We start from the raw sequence: 10,450 nt of genomic DNA, 5'->3' as shown, positions 1-10,450 counted from the left end.
TTCGTAATGGAAAACCAAAAAAAGCGAGTAGAGCCGAGGCGAGTCGAGTAGATACCACGCAGTGGAAAACCGCCATAGGTAATCTATCAAGCTGCACAGTGACATACACAAATTCCAGTCTATTACTCTTGTAATCAGTTTCTGCATACAATTAATCAGCACTGACTTCTGGCGAGATCTGCTCTGCTAGTGTCATTTCGTGGAGGACGACTCTGGCCATCAGTAGATGTCTCAACCCCTACATCCTCACCATTTGTCTCCTTCAGGGCTCTCCCATCCTTCACCCAGGGGATATCAGCCCATTAGTGGTGCTGGTAAGCCTCCACTGTACACATTAGCAGATGCACTTGGACTGTTTTCACCAAAGGGAAATGCTAACAGATCATTAGACTTTACATTCAACTTTAGTCCCTTTACAGGGAGTTTAAACTATGGTGCACTGACAGCGTTGCATGTTTACGTGTGCTTTTATAGTGAACGTTACTTCCTTAACCAATTAATAATTTGCGAGTAAACCAGAAAGGTTTGACAATGATGACCAATAAACTAGACCAATACACATAAATGCCTGCCAATTAAATTCCCCAAAAAAGGATTACAGCATAATTTATTATTTGCAATAATTAATTAACTTTCAAATCAACAAAAATGTTATGATGTTAAGGCCGCCTCACTGGACACACTGACTGTTGTACAACATACTGATTATTTAAAAACGTGCACACAGCAAGAAGACACTTTTTGACAGACATAGCTGACCTATTTTACTTTCACAGCGTCCAATTCACTCAAAAAGACCTAATTATCAATAGCTCAAGCCACCAATCAACATTTAATTTTATTGTGATAATACCCTTGCAATTCCAAACAGCGTGGCTACCAAGCAAAAGAGAAGAAAAAGATCTGACACTATCAGAACTCGTCAACAATTGGGATCCTATCCCGCACATTCAAGCATACAGCAAAGTTGAAATATAGACTACTGGGTGTCATATTTTCAGGCCTAGTCTACATTGAGTACGTACCATGCTGTGGATTCATAGATGTTTAAATGAGCAAAACATGGCTCCTCTCCCTTTGTTTCATGCAACCCTTTACTGTCCTACATATAAATACTTAGCCTAACAATTAAACTCTGACATCATTTGGATTTATTTTATTATTTTCCCACTTAATGGACATGTGGACTCACTAGTCAAAATCAATCATTTTTAGCAGTTGTGAGTGCCAATTTTTTAGATTTTGAAAGCATATTGATGTACTCAGCTAAGCAGGTCTTCACTACCTTCATGTAGATTTATTTTAATTAAAGATATGACCACAGATTAGTTATTTCGCTATTTAATAAACCAACACCCCAATTTCTATAGTACTGTGGATATTGATTCAACAAATATGCTTTGCTGATAAAATATAAATGATATCCTTAATGATTTACTACGAGATGATGCGGGCAGAATAAAATCAATGACAGAGCCAACCCCTTATTAATGTTGAGGGAATAGTAAAGAAACGTTGTTCCTGAGGTTGACATTTTCAACAAGTTACTTTTTTAAACCTCCTAACGCAATATTTGCATTCAGTTACAGTCCCCTGAAGCTGGCACCCACACCCACTTCTGCTTTTTTTTTTTTTTAAACCTGAGATCAAAAGAGCATCTAAAATGTCTAAAATAAACTTGACATTTAGGACAACTCTACTACACAGACAACTCCAGGCTGAACTGCAGTCCCTGACTCTGCATGACTCATGGTGAAAGCACTATCATAGCAAACTCTTGACTCTCATCCTGAGCTAGTGTCTCCGTCTCAAACCAAATGACATGTGTTTTGTGAAAAGAATGACATATTCCTGCATGTGAGCATTGCCTTTGTGCTCCACACAGCGTGCTACTGTGTGCCAGGCCCAGGCCCGTAACCACGTGATTCAACAACAATGATGTAACAACAATGACAGGGCTCCCCGTCAGTCATTATGGCTTTGTCTGTGACATGGACATGAAACAAACGGGGCACAGGCATGCAGCACAGCATTAGTAATGTTTTACTGAGAAAGTTTCACTGAGAAATTTGTCTGATGCATCTCCTATGCATGATACAACCTAGTAATAGCCACAATAATCTTATTTTTACTTATACAAGGCACTTACCAGTAAATTAGGGCTATGTCAATATTGATTAATATTGATCTTGATCAATATTGAGATCATGATTAATTATCAAGATTATTTGTTGTTTAACCAAAACAATCTTTATTGTCCCAGAGGCTATTTATAACTGCTTTCACATCCATATTGTGCTACATTCCAGCCCGCCGGCTGATACATCCATACTGTGCTACATTCCTCTTATGTTGAAGTTGTATGCCCGTTATCTATCGGACAAAATATCAACGCAGATTTCTGTACCCCATTACTGTGCTACTTAAATGTCTGCGTTGCTCTCTGATGCTTCAAAACAGACGTTAGAGGCAACAGTAACATTGCTGCATGTCACGCTAGTAAACACTAACACGCTACACAGCAGGTAACGTTACCCTTAGCTATACTAGTAACTGGATTAACAAGGCAAAAATGCTTTAAAAAAACAAAACAAAAAAAACGCTACTGTATTTCACTGTAGAGGATTCCAACAGTGGGACGTACAACAGTATGCCACTAAAGCTACGAGCCAGGGTTCCACACTAACTTTTGCCATGGTTGCACAGGTGTGCCTTACTTTTATCTAGGTGCACCAGCACAAAATTTAGGTGCAGCCAAATTTTTCCTCACGTCGCCGTTACCACCACAATTTCAAGCTCAAAGTTTTATAGTTGTCCCCCCTCTTGCTGTGGCATGCCCCTCACATGAAGAATACCTGTAATTTGGCCTTCTTCCTTTGGCCTTGGCTAAACCAGCTTGCCACTCTCCCTAGCATCAAATCCTCCAAACTGCCCCAAAGGACGATGCGAGGACATTAGGTGCACTGGTGCAACCTAGTAAAAACGTTAGTCGCACCCTTACACAATTTGGTCGCACTCTAGACCCTTGTGAGCTAACAGACACAAACTAGCACTGGTCACTGCAGTTGTCTGAAAAACAACATAGACGGGACAAAATGCTGCGTTTACTGGTAAACTGGTGACCAACGTATGACCGATTGCTATCTGTTGTGGAATTTTCCTGGAGGAAACAACTCTGAATGGCACATTATCATTGACTCTACGGTTCTACAAACGGAATGACGCATTTAAAATATTGCTCAATCACCTAAATTTGATCGTGGGAAGCCAAAATCATGATTGTGATTAAAATTTGATTACTTTTGCAGCCCTACAGTACATGTTATTATAATCTAGCTATTCTGGTATGTTTTCATTCGGTCTATACACACGTATTCATCTTTACTAATAAGGAGGTAAAAACTCCTAGTCTCACAGGATTACACAGAATACAATCAATATATCAGTAAATCATTCCCGGGGTAGATACTGATGCTCGACCTGAATCTAAAATCTGCACAAACCACAAACTCGACCCCCATCTGAATTTAACATTCGATTTATATTCCTTGTTTTAAAGACAGCAGGCTGATCGAGTATTACTAGCAGCAGGTGTTTCCTACTCTTCCATCTCAGTCACGTCTGCTGCAGCAGCAGCAACAGCAGCATCATCATCATCAAGCCAAGCTGTGGCACACAGCTTGTTCCTTGCACTCTTTATCGCATTCTCCCTGAGAAACCTTTACATTTATGACCACTTCCTTAGCCAAGCACAAGAGGAACATTTAGTTTGGCGCATGCACGCACACACGCACGCACACACACGAGACCAGATCTTAGACTTATATTTCTTATAGTTTGAAAACAAACAGGCGAGACACTTTATTCCATTATCATGACAGAGAAACACAAATCCCAAGTGTTACAGGTGTTTAATAGGTTACTGCAATGTCATTGTTCAAACCTAAACCTTATCACGAGGTACCTTTCAAAGTAATACAACCATCATGTACAGTATATGTTAGAGTGTCAAATAAACATCCTCTGCTGGCTTAAGAGGTCATAGTACAAGGTTTGTTGTTTCTTCATCCTCAACTTGACTTCTGTTTTGGGTAGAGCATCACTTGCAGCAGCTTTGGGTTTATTTAGAACACGTGATTTTTCACGGACATGCACATTTTGTTTGACGCTAAAAAACCTGCCTGGTTGAAATAGGGAAGCTGCAACAGTGTAGCAGTGCCTTGTGTATTCTGCATCACTTGATTATACAAACGTTGTTCCCATTTTGTGTTAGGGTTGGTACTACTGGATACCATTCTTAAACTGTTTTTGTGAATGTCCATCCAAAGTTAGAATGCTCTAATACTATTTCTTGTGAATTTCCTATGGTGTGCTTCAATAGACAGTAAATACTGTACATCCTACACAAATTGTATCCATCTTGAGCCAACGTGTATGCACATGCTTCAATAGTAGTGTGATTATTTACTTCTTCCTGGTGATACATCCGCCACTCTTCACACACACTGTAACTCTAAATGTCAGCATACTCACATACTGGGAGAGAATCTATGTAAACTAAGGTGTGTCCAACAAGACACAGGTAAACAGACTCCAGCACCTGAATACAGTATGTATTAGATATCCTGGGCTGATCTATTGGATGGGAATACTAATGCGGCACTTTTATTTGGTGAATGTAAAATAGATGGGAGAATGTAAGTTTTACATTCATGCTGTCTGTACACATGAATTGTAAGGATGTGGCTTTGGTGACAAGGTTGACAGAACATATGCACACGTGGGAGTCTTGTGTGTTTTCAAACAGAATTATCAGTATCATGTGATATGCCTGGGGTACACATTCAGGCATGCAGTGACTACCCTGTCCTACAGGTAGCTTGTTACGGTGTCAGAATCAATAGAAATCAACAAGAAAGGAACGATATTTGCTCAGGGGGACAGGGAAGGCAGATTGAAGACGAGTGGGCCACAATCCTGGACAGACAGGATACTGACAACATCTACAGAAAATTCTGTGGTTATGCCCAGTTGACATGACTGCAACACAGTACCAAATATCTCCCGTCTCCTCTGCTCTCCATCATACATCCATCTGCTCCAGTCTCTCTCTTTTTCTGCCTGGGTCAGTGTGTTACACTCTGCTCAGATCAAGATTCTCTCCAGCATTTGTCACATCCCTGGCTGTGCTCCTGCTGTCTCTAATGATCCTGTCTCTTCCTTTTCTGTTACACAACAACAGCATTCTGTCCATCCTAAAGAATCTCACCCATCTCCTATCTTCATCTCACCCTCTCGTCTTCCCATTCTCATGCTCTTTCCTTCTTCTCCTTCTACCCACACACTCATTCAGTATTCATATTTTGGAGGACATTTATGAGCATGAAACCGAGCATGTGCATCTGCACCATTTTCGGTGCAGAGGAAACCTACATTTTCTTCTCGAGCCTTCCCCTGTTCCCCTCCTCTTCCTTATCTAACTAATCCAGATTCTGGTTTTGGTTTCGTGATGCTCATCTTTTTTTAGACTAAAAGCCATGTGCCACTCACTCCTACTCTCCCTCTGCCTCTTTCTCCATCTTTTTCTCCCACTGCCACCCACTCAATCCCTTTCACCTCTTCCCACTCCATTTACTCTTCTTTCAGTTGATGTGATAGTATGTGCACTGCGGATACATGTGTGTTTGCGTATACGTAAATGTTTTTTGTGTTAGGGTGGTAACATATGTGCATGGTTTGTGGCATGCTGCCACAAACCATGTACCGATCTGTTTATCATTATATCGGATTCTATATATAATGTATTGATACTTAAAATAACAGAAGCAGTTTGGTTCATGTAATACACTCTTACAGCCATAGGTTTTCAGCAGTGTGCTGAATGTACTGTGGTACTATTTATATTTAACGTATAACACCTTTTAATTTTTCACACAGTTGTCTATTAATGGATTTGCTGATTTTGATTTCAGTTCTGCAACTTATAGATTTTGCAATATATCTATGAGGGGACACACACACAAACACACATCTGGTGGGCAAAAGCACCTGCCAGATAATCAAAACTGCCTCCCAGGTTATCACAGAGTGATGCCCTTTTACATATATATAGTGCGGTTCATGAGTATAGGAACCCCTGTTTAAGTTGACAAAAAAGAGGAATAAATACATTTAAAAACAACCATCATTTGGAAAATGGTTAATTAATTAATTGAAAAATTAGGAAACATCCACCCTTTAAGGACACCAATTTTTTTTGAGAATGAATAATGTATCGTAAATAAATATTCTTCCTTAAAATACATGGGGTGTAAGTGTACACACCTCCAAGTTAAATTCCCTTAGAGGCAGGCAGATTTTTATGTTTAAAGGCCAGTTATTTCATGGATTCAGGACAACATGCATCCTGATAAAGTTCCTTTTGCATTTGGAATCAAAACAACCCCACATCTTCACATACCCTTCACCATACTTCGATACTGTCGTGGAATACTTTACATAACATCGTCTCCCAATGCAAATCAAACCAGCTATTAAGCTAACTGGAAAAAAAAGTATGTTGATCTTTATGTCTGGTGAAGGGTACTATATGTGATGATATGGGGTTATTTTAATTCCAAATGCCAAAGGGAACTTTATCAGGATGCATAGTATCCTAGATCTATGAAATAACTGGCCATTAATAATACAAATCTGCCTGCTTCTATGAGAATTTAACATAGGGGTGTATATACTCCCGCCCCCCTGTATTTTAAGGAAGAATATTTATTTATTTACAATACATTCTTCATTCACAAAGAAAATTGGTGTCCTTAAAAGGTTGGATTTTCCCTAATCTTTTTCCATTAAGGCATTAAGATTAATTTCCAAAAACGTATTTGTTTTTCCTCTTTTTAGGCAACTTAAGCAGAGGTTCTTATACTCATGAACAGCACTGTATACATTATATGGATCACATGCCCCATGATGCACTGGTAAAAAGTCTACAATTAAGGGGCATGCTATGATATCTACATCTCCACAAGACATAAAGAAGACCTGACCGAAGTGACAGAAGTTTATTAACAACTGCAAAGTTGCCGTTAATTCCCTCGTTATCTCTCATGAATTTACATTTCAAGCGTCATGTCTGACAATTGAATACACCGAGGTTACTGGAACCCAGATTTTTAGAACAGCCCATTATAAATAAATAATTTGTAATTAAATTACTGTTCTAATTAACATGTTTTACAAAATGTGGTATAACAGACAAAAAGTTTAAAAACAATACTTCCATAAAAATACAAAAAATGAAAATGTGCCCTGTGTGCCGACATGTATTCCACACACAGACAACACAATTAACTTTGATTTCATGGGCCCATGGCATTATACATTTAATACAAGATTATCTAATTTTGTCTGGGTTCATTTTGTCAGACAAGGATTTAAATGATCTGAATATTTGCAATTTACCTAGAAGAGTCACATTTTCGCTCAAATAAATCCTCAGTTACATATCCACAGCCGATATGTGTAATACTAGTATAGTATAAATGATATAAATGCAAGGGAGTTTCCTTTGGTCTGACACCATAGAGAGAAGTCTCTAGTGTGGCTGCTCTATGGGCCACACAGTACAGAAACAGAGCCGATTATCCCAATAATTTTAGGCTTGGCAGAAGAAGAAAAAACAACCTTAGAAATGTTTCTTTTTGATTGTTATTGTAAAGCTTGTGTCACCCGAACACCAGCATTAAGCCCTGCTCAGTCAAATAAATCATAGAAAAAGAGTTAATATTAGAGAAAAGGAGCAGGTTTTTTAGCAGAAAATGTCACACATTGTGTGTGTGCGCTTTGGAAAAACAAAGAGACAACATACTGTATCTGCAAGGACTCCCAGGAGGCAAAGGTTTCCACTAGGGTAATAGCCCAAAGGGATGCCAGTAGACCAGGTGCAAACACCGGTGTTGTTGATTACTTGGATGGTCTTTGGGTAATTTTTAGTTTAAATCTGATTAAATGTTTATTGTTAAAGCTCCTCTATACTGAATAGGCTTAAGGTAGAAGGCAGGGCACAGTGCAGGAATCTTTACATAAAACAGAAGACTACAACAGACTACAGTATGTGGCGCTTTGTGTCACATTTCCCCCTTTTTCCTCATTCTTCCTCACAGAGCTTATCTCTTGTTTAGCTCAGAAATTGCAGACTACATCTCTCCAATACTTGATTTCCATATTTTTCTTTTCAAAGCCCTTGGGAGGTGTTCCTTATCCTGGCTGTTTGACACTCCCTAACAGACACCTCTGGTCAGTTGCTGAAATATTGCTTAATGGCTGTATTTTTGCACTGTGAGTGGAATGAACAAAACAACATCCCCTACTGGAATTCGTGAGAAAAGGGAGGCTGTGAATTATCTGTGAAATATTCTCAATGTGAGTGATAAACAGGTGTGACATTCCTCTTACTGACGCTGTGCTATGTCCTTTTCTTAAAAGGGAAACATGTCACCTACTGCCCAAACAAAAGCAGATATAGTCTGGATATATTACGCTTTAGGTGTGCATAGTCAATTCTCTTAATGAAAAGACAAGTGGAGTGATCATATAGCCCTCTAAATAAAGAATAAGGAAATAATGTAACACATGCGGTTAACACTGATGTTGGTAATGGGGTATGTCATTTAACTTAAAGGCTACTTCAACTGAATACTTTGCAGTACTGGCATTTTACACCAACTGGGCTAAGACACTCACATCAAGCTGAGCTGTTGTACTTGTGATGGCACTACAGTTAGCTGTAGCAGACCTAGGTGTTTAAATGTGCAAAAGCATCAAAATGTGGGATTCCAACTAGTCTTATAAGCAGCGGCGGTGTTGTCTAATTTCCTTTATTCAGGGCAGCTGCTTAAGGTGGCATCCTGCGGGCCTACCCAATGTAGATGTGGCCTAAGAAATGTGTCCACAACAAGGATTTACTAGCGAAACCGGGTCAGCCTGTCACCGCCACGGCGGGCTGACTGTCCTGACTCCTGCATATAGCTAAAGGCAGGTAACCAGTCAGACTGTCAGTCAGTCATTTTCATCCTGGTGCTCACCTGTGTTTTGACGATGCATTGCCAAGACCCACTGCATCGGTTCCACTCGCTCTGCCATATCCTTCCGACTGCCGAAGCGCGTCAGCCCCGCTGTCCCCGACACCGGCTCAGGGTTGGGAGGGATGAATTCACCAATGTCTCACCGATGGAATTATAATAACCGTACACACGTCATTACAACCGGAGGATAAATGGATCCAGAGAAATCAAAGAGCTGGAGCTTCCTCGGTTGTGGCAACCCTGATACATGCCACCTAAGTGCCTTATTAATTACGCGATCGTTTTCAAACCGCTGGACACTAACGGCTTCTTGGTTCTCCGTTTAACTGCAACACGTCGTTCTGTGGCAGGTCACTTGAGTGTGGGTCGTTTTTTACGTTCTTCCATTGGAGCTCGGCATGATGATTTCTATCTACAGAGAGTGCCTCGGGATTGACAAGCAAGACGAGCCCTTCGATTGTCCCGTTTTAGCCGGTAGCTTGTGTGTGCCATCAGCCGGACAACTCCCGAACCCCAGCGCGGATAGCAGCTAAACGAAGGCAGCATTTCCACACAATCTGGCCCATCCCCTCGGATGTTTCCCCCCACTGAAAAAGTACGGAACGTTACGGATCCAGTATCCACCTTCCGTGTTTGACTGCGCAAATCCCGTACAACGTTCTCTTTACGCACACCTGATTCGTTTTAGTAAATGGCAGACCGCATATACACTTGGGAGATTATGCCATAGATGTGCTGGATTATGTGGAGAAAGGGCGCCACCGGTGGCTTCTGAATATCAAGGAATCCGCAACAGAATCAAAGAGGGCAGTGTCTTTCGAGAGGACACCACTCCCTTTGGGAAGTCACCCAGAAAGACCCCGGGGGGATTGACTGGGATTTGACATTCTTTTGCTAGGTCAGTTAGTTGTAAGATTGTGGGAACAGTCTATTTTTAACGATATTTGTTAATAAAAATATTATTAGGCTACCTAAAAAAAATAACATCATAGTTGGGTTGGTTCAGGTTTGCCACAGCGCATGCGCAGTTTAGAATTTACCCACACCGTTTCAATCTCTATGGTTACCAAAGGGATGAAAAAAGCTTGATTTGTGACTTGTTAATGTTTACGGTCTGTGCTTGTGAGGTTAGTAAACAAACTAGGCTCTACTAAATATCAAAAATGTAGGCTTTGGTCTGGACCATAACCGTATAGGCCCTCCCACAATTTTACGTTTTGTTTCTAGTTCTTGTCTATTTTTTTGTCACATCACCCAACTGAGTGTGATATAGCCTATACAGATTAGGTGAGAAGATATTAATTGACAGAAAAAGGGGAAAGGGACTGATTTTCGAGTATGAGTTGTTTTTGATAAGTTTGGATTTACTG

The 10,450-nt window shown here is 40.3% G+C and overlaps 1 protein-coding gene across 2 annotated transcripts in view; it reads right to left on the bottom strand.

Moving 5' to 3' along the window:
* dagla (diacylglycerol lipase, alpha) overlaps positions 1–9,902 on the bottom strand; it is a 36,420-nt gene extending 26,518 nt beyond the window's left edge. The window contains exon 1 of one of the 2 annotated variants that reach the window (XM_034879451.1): positions 9,081–9,902. The gene's annotated coding sequence lies outside the window, so the exon portion shown is untranslated. The remainder of the gene's footprint in view (positions 1–9,080) is intronic. The other variant, XM_034879460.1, reaches the window with a different exon arrangement.
* Between the last annotated feature and the right edge of the window lie 548 nt (positions 9,903–10,450).

Source organism: Etheostoma cragini, chromosome 1 (genome assembly GCF_013103735.1).
Source record: "Etheostoma cragini isolate CJK2018 chromosome 1, CSU_Ecrag_1.0, whole genome shotgun sequence".
Lineage (NCBI taxonomy): Eukaryota > Metazoa > Chordata > Actinopteri > Perciformes > Percidae > Etheostoma > Etheostoma cragini.
Note: the sequence above shows the minus strand (reverse complement) of the source record. Positions and strands in the feature narration are given on the sequence as shown.